A 7,035-nucleotide genomic window follows, 5' to 3' on the forward strand; every position below is an offset into this window, starting at 1 on the left:
AACGGGCGGAGACCGAACTTGCGCGTACACCCTGTTCACATTCCTGCGCAGACCGGAATGCGGACGCGGGACAAGCCAAAGGCCGCATTTCTCGGGTTGGGCAGGAACACGGCCCGGGCCCCGCCCCACCAGCCCCGGCCCCGCCCCCAGGCCCTGCCTGCCGGACACTGGACCACAGCCTGAGACGGCGTCCCCTGGCGGTGCGGGCGGCCAGAGGCGGGACCCGGCGCCCTGCCCTCTATTCCCGGGCCCCTGCCCGTCCTCCCCGCCTCCTCCCTGGTTCTCTGGGCCTGAACCCAGCCCGCCCTTTGGATCCTAGAATCCCCTCCTTTATCCTCCCCGGGAAGCTACCCGCTTCTGGAAACTGGTTAGGACTCCAAAGCGCTTTTGGTTTTTGTTATTTGCTGCCAGTCAAATCAGAAAAAAGGAATGGCTCCCCAGAGCCTTCACAAAATCCTGACTCCAGGGTGGCTTCCTCTCCTGGCGTCCCATCCTGTCCCCAGGGAGCCCGTCTTGACCTGCCTCTGATGGGTGCCTCTGTGGGAATTCCCCACCCTTGTGTGCTGTCTCCTCCCAGCCGGCCCAACTGGCACCATCAGGGCCAGAGACCAAGATGAATGGCCTCACCCCTGCCGAGTCACCTCCCACTGCTCCACTGAGGGCTTGGGGAAAGAAAATGTGGCCCTAAGTTGAAACCTGTGAGAAAATGGGCCGGAGTCTGTAGGTCTGTACCTTGGCCTCTACTGGAAAAAGCACCACTGCCTCAGGAAGGATCCCTGGCAGCCAAGGCCCCAAGAAAGTGGAAAGCCACTGGGCTGAGGGTTTCCATGATGGTGTGGGAACATAACACACGCATAAACTGCACTAACCTCAAAACACCACTGAAACAGGTAAGCAAAAAAAGGACTTGTACCCAGAACCAGGACTGGGCTATACCTGTTTAAGTCACCAGGGTCTTGAAAAAGAGGAGTGTGTACTGTTTACTCACTCCTGCATGAGGGGACAGGCAGCTTGTTTCCCCAAATACCTGGTCAATGGAATGGTGGACAATGCCAGGAAGGCATGGGCTCACACCCAACTTTCTCAGCTTGTTGTAGGTATCTTTCTTAGTGGGAAAGAAGCTGTACCCTCATATGCTGTTTGCATATGGAAATTTGCATGTTTATCAGCCTATTACCGGTTAGGCACTCACCCTGTGGTTAAAGTGACAGCTGAGCAGCCAGTAATGAAAGAAGGCATTCCTGAAACTTGCATTGCTCACCATCAGAGAGGGTTGTGAATGTTGCCAGGAAAGATGGGAAAGCAGAAACCAAACTCTCATTGGCCAACAGCTCAGCTGTAAGAAAGGGCAGGGCAGCAGGGGCACTGGGTTGGAGCTTGGCCTTGGTTGCTAGCTTACCTTGACCTTGAGAGCTGGCTTACCTTGCTCAGTTGTTTTCTCAGCCTCTCAGAGGAGGGAAACACTGTGGTCTCTTCTTACCTGGCCAGGAGATAGGCCCAGAGTGGTAGACAAGGTGGCCGGTGGCTCTGCAGCTCTGGTTTGAGATGGCAGCCCTAGCTCCAGGTCTGCCTCTTGCCCCGACACAGAAAATGGACATTCCAGACTGTCACAACACCCCACCGGTTCCTTGAATGGCAGTGCCAGAGCTCTGTCTCGGTGGAGTGTGAGGAGCTTGAAGTATTCATGAAGGACACAGGAGAAGACCCAGTGATGAGTCTATTCACTTCACAAACGTTCTGTGAAGATTGCTCCGTTCTTCACAAACTGACTCAGCACCTGCCCCAGGAGACTTACCGTCCACTGGGGGAGATAGGCGCCAATCCGGCCAGTACAGTGCAATGTGATGGGCAGCAAGGCAGAGGAAGGCTGGGCAGAGCATGGGCAGGAGGGTCTTCTTTGTGGGAGTGGGAGGTGGAAGGAATGGATGGTGGGGAGGCGAGGGGGTTGAGGGGAGGCTCTGCCAGAAGAGGGAGCTCTAATTCTTGCCTCTACTCTAGACTCAGTATTGTGAGGCCATCATGCGTTGTGCTAGATTTTGCTCAAGAATCTCCATGGATTTTGCTGGTCACACGGTTAGATCGACCAGACTTTAAAGCTTGAGTTCTGAGGTCACTTTCTAAAGATGGAGTGTGTTTGTATTTCCCTCTGGGCCTGTAATGAGATATGGTTTTAGAGCTGAATTTGCCCCCAGAATTTTCTGCTTCCCATGGAGTTACTTGAATCCAGCATCCCCTTCACTGATGTGTGGACTGTCGTCTCACTCCCTTCCACCCTGTGAGTTTAATGTGTGCAGCAGAACTGGGCAGCTCCCATCCTGTACACTTAGGTGAGTGATTGACCTCCTCTGAGCCTCATTCCACCCTTGGGCTTAAAATCAACAGAAGGCTACCAGGTCCTACCTATCCCATATTGAGAAAAATGAATTCAGATCATAAGCCCTTTGGAAAACTACAGTTTCCAAAAATATTATTATGTGGAGTAAAGTTTTTAAAATATGAGTGTGCTTTAGAATCATCAGTTGGTGGGAGTGGGGACGAAGGTATATTTTAAATGCTTCTTTTTCAGTCCATTCACAGATTCTGAGTCAGGAGGCCTCAGGTGGGACACTGGAATCTACATGTTTCCAAATCATCCTAAAGAATCCTGATGCCATCGGTCCTTGAACTGCACTTGGCTGCGTTGGGTCTTAGTTGTGGCGCACGGGCTTGGTTTCTCCACAGCATGTGGGATCTTAGTTCCCTGACCGGAGATTGAACCCACATCCCCTGCATTGCAAGGCATATTCTTAACCACTGGACCACCTGGGAAGTTCCTGGACTGCACTCTCATGAGAACTGATACAGGTGACCGTGCATCTATTCACAGTGAGTCCACTTGGAATGAACTCTCCCTATGTCAAGATTTAGACAAATCCCTTGATTTTTTTTTTAATCTTATGCCCTTTTAAAGGAAGTACATATGGACTGGGACTGAGGGGGAAGCCTCTCCACTGTGCATGGTGGGGAAACAAGCAGTAAAACCAGGATGGACCCTTGGGAGTCCCAGAAAGTAGACCTACTCCAGTGAGTCCAGAAGAGGGTCACCCACAGAAGGCTCCCATTTCCCCTTCCTCCTCCTTCTTCTTTTACAGGAATTGGGCACTCGTGAAGCAGACCAAGAACAAATAAAACCCACCTGATTTGAAGTGCCTCAGCAGGAATCTGAACCAAACCTCAAAGTGTCATAGTTCCAATGACTGGCCTTGAGCAATGTCAGCAACAGTCTTCACAAAACCCAATGCTTAGGCCCTTGGTCCACAGCAAACTCTTAGAACTGTGAGGCCAGGAATGTAGCACTGTTGGCAAGCGGCACACACCAGGGATCTCCAGGCTCTTTTGATCTGGTCCTCAGCCTCCAAACATGCTTTTGCTTGTACCCTTGATGTGTCATATGGCTGTACTCCCACCCCTAATACTACTGACATCAAGGCCCAAGTATGTTTGCTATTATGGAAGAGCTCCCTATACATGATAATAGATATCATTTCAAATGGTTTTGACAGGTTTGGGAGACTGATGTCTTGTCAGATCTGAATGGATTGTCCTTGTTTTTATGTCATATACATCTAAGAGCTCATACGAGGAGTTGAGTGACAGCTCAGTCATTCATTTCTCTTTCTCTGGGTCACTTGTACAGGTATCATTTGTGTTACCTTCAGACTCTGGTTTCTTTGTAGGGAATTCTTAAAAGCTACTTGTCCATGCTGTAAAGACTTTGGGTAAAGTACATAATACACTCTATAAGTTCAGCCTAACAGGAACACATAACCTCTGTCACACATGCTTTGCTGACACAGGGCTATTTGACATCCATCCAAGTGACAGAGCCACCACCAGTTTGGATATCAAATGTTAGTGAAACTACATTCTTTCTTTTAGATTAAAAGTATAAATAAATACATAAACTAGTATTTTCTCCCTGTACCTCCAATTGCATACCCCAATTTGGAGACCAGGGATCTAACTGTGGATTCTCCCACCCCAGGGGCCCACATCTCTGAAAGCCAACCTTCCTCTCTCTGAAAGAGAACCTGACAGCCATGCGCCTCGAAACCACTGGCAAGAAATTGCAAAAGAGTAGAGGCATCACATTCTCCAGTTCAGACATCTTCTATACCATCCTGAAGGCTGTGCTGAGGGCTGGTCTCCTAGAGTCTAGGGGACTCCCTTGGGCTCCAAAGTCCAAGCCCGGTGTGTGTTCTATAGAGGACAAGCTGGATGAATCTGGAGCCGCGGCCGGGTTCCTGACCGGAGCGTGGGGAAACAGCGGCCCCTGGTGGTTGGGACACGAGTGCCTCAGAACCTCAGCATACCTCCTGCTGTACCACTTGCTGAACCCCAGCTGTGGTGTTCAAGTATTATGATGTGCTTAATTGCACAGACACGGGCAGGGAAGACCTGGCTTCCTCTCTGTGCTCCTCTGTGTGATCCCAGGCAAATTAACTTCTCTGCGTATTGGAGTTGTTGCTAGGAGTAAATGAGAAGCTGAGTGAAAAGTAGGGAAAAATACTGAGCACGTAGGAAGAACTGTGCTGTGATATCATGATGATTGATGTGAATGCCTCTAGACATTTAAAAACACCTGGAAAATATCTCTGGGGGAAGCCCTGGAGAGAGATGGGAAACCATGAGCAGGAACTCTTGTGTTTCTGTGCTAAGAGACACAAATGAGCAGTGACTGTCCTGGACAGTGGTGCTGAGCATCAGCCTCTGTGTGTGTGTGTGTGTGTTTGTACAAGCACAGCTGCAGTAGAAAGGCAGAGAGCTCTGGAAGATGTTCAGGGTTCCTTCCAGGGGGGAGCAGTGCTGACAAAGAGGAAGCCATTGTCACCTATTCCTCTAATCACACTGCAAGCTCAGCTCTGAGAGAGTATGGGGGTTAGTGAGTCACACAACAGTTACTTATTGATCACCTACTGTGTGCTGGGCAAGGTTATCAAAATGAGCCAGGACACAGGACGAGAGACAGGACACTTTCAGATAGAGATCAGGGCCAAACAACAGGGATGTTAATGGGTCAGTCTAGACAGGTGGTCTGGGGACTAATGATTGCATTCCCTGCAGCCATCAGGACAGAATCCTCTGAAGTGCACGAAGCCAGACCAGGCAGAGTGAAGACTTCTCTGCTCAGGTGCCCTGCCAGAGGTGTGTCACCGCCCAGCATTTTTGGAAAGTGCTGGTGCCTGCACAGTCCAGATGAAGCCAGGGGAAAATTTGAGGTGCAATCTTTCAATTACCCCTACCTCATCTCTGCAGTTGCATTCAGCTAAAATTTGGTTCTGTTCAAAACTAGCAACTTCTGAGAGTCCCCCTCCCCACCTGCAGTAAGAAGGGTTTGCTGATGGAGAAAGAAGGAGGGGCTGGTGTTCCAAAAGAGATCTGCCAAGTCCTAGTGAGCCCTTCTGGGCTCCTCTTGGTCCTCCTACAATTCATTAAATAAAATTGTATCAAAATGCATGGACCACTTGTTACTGTGCTCACCATCCTGCCTCCAAAGTACAAACTTCTAACATGCCAACAGCCTTGAGAGACGCCCTGAGCTCACACTGCTTAGGATTTATATTACTTATTAAACACCTGTTCTGTGCTGAGCAGGGGTAGGAAAGGAAGGTGCTGTGGTCAGGGAAGTGTTTCTGCCCAGATTAAACTTCCCCCTCATCATGACTTGGTCTCTCTCTCTCTCTCTGCTCCACTTGTCCCATCCCATTTGCCCAGTTGGAGACATTAAGGGCCACCTTTGGTTCACGTCTGCCTCCACCAAGCATGACTCATCACATACCCCTCTACCCTCAACATACCATTCTTAGATAAATGCAACCTTGCTGGTGCTAATATGAAAAACTGACACTGCTATAGGATTACAAGCCCTCCTATAAAGGTCCAGTGCAGCTATTCAGCTTGGGCGTGGGCTGGTGTGGGAGATGGATCAGGAACCACCCACCATTGAAAATACCATGTCTGTAGAGACACTTCGAGTTCAGATAGCTGACCCCTGAAGCTCCAGTTCCAGATTGCTGCGGATCTGTTTTCCCCTTCCTAGGCCCCAGGAAGAAGAATGAGGAATCTGTCTCTTTGCTGACTCGCATTCCTCCCCAAGAGCCCTGATCCTGTCTTTCCTGGTTCTGCCTTCAAACCTCAAGAGGGAGAGAAACAAAGGAAGGAGCCATTTCATGGAAAAGGGCTCTTCCAAATTCAGAAGGCATTTGCCGTTCTTTTTGGAGGGGTTAGAAGGCTTTAGTTAAAGATGTGTGTAGGCTCAGAGAGCTCTATGAGTCTCTGTGACAACCTAGAGGGGTGGGATGGGGTGGGAGGGACGCTCAAGAGGGAGGGGACATATATATACCTATGGCTGATCCATATTGATGTATGGCAGAAACCAACACAGTATTGTAATTATCCTTAAACTAAAAATAAATAAAGAAAAAAATGAGATGAATGTAGGGCTTCCCTGGTGCTCTAGTGGTTGAGAATCTGCCTGCCAATGAAGGGGACACAGGTTCAACCCCTGGTCTGGGAAGATGCCACAGGGCCACTAAGCCCATGCTCCACAACCACTGAGCCTGTTCTCTAGAGTCCAAGCTCCACAGTAAGAGAAGCTGCTGCAATGAGAAGCCTGCTGACTGCAACTAGAGAGTAGCCTCCACTCACCACAACTAGAGAAAACCTGTGCATAGCCATAAGGATCCAATGCAGCTAAAAATAAAATTAATTAATTAAAGATGCTAATAAAACTAAAGTCAAAAAAGATTTTTAAGGTAATTATTAATTCCAGGGGAAGCAACAAAAGAAACATAATAATGTACACTTTAACTCAGCCATGAACTACACTCACATATTTATCTCAAAAAGTAACTAATATATTAACAAAAAGTCGGGGCACAACTGTTGCAGCAGGATGGAGAGAATGGCAGTGTGGACATAGAGGTGGTATTAGGGCTAAATTTTCATCTTCCATGATAGAAAATCAAGGTAAATGTCTGGATTGAGAAATACAAA

The 7,035-nt window shown here is 48.9% G+C and overlaps 1 long non-coding RNA gene across 1 annotated transcript; it reads left to right on the plus strand.

The window, feature by feature from the left end:
- The first annotated feature begins 24 nt into the window (after window positions 1-24).
- Window positions 25-5,496, plus strand: LOC145538168 (uncharacterized). Its single transcript, XR_014076686.1, has 3 exons — window positions 25-890; window positions 2,567-2,844; window positions 3,132-5,496. It is a non-coding gene; the product is annotated as an uncharacterized LOC145538168 (long non-coding RNA).
- The last annotated feature ends 1,539 nt before the right edge of the window (window positions 5,497-7,035 follow it).

The sequence above is a fragment of the Giraffa tippelskirchi genome, chromosome 2 (genome assembly GCF_054371585.1).
Source record: "Giraffa tippelskirchi isolate mGirTip1 chromosome 2, T2T-mGirTip1v1.2.pri, whole genome shotgun sequence".
In the NCBI taxonomy this organism is placed as follows: domain Eukaryota; kingdom Metazoa; phylum Chordata; class Mammalia; order Artiodactyla; family Giraffidae; genus Giraffa; species Giraffa tippelskirchi.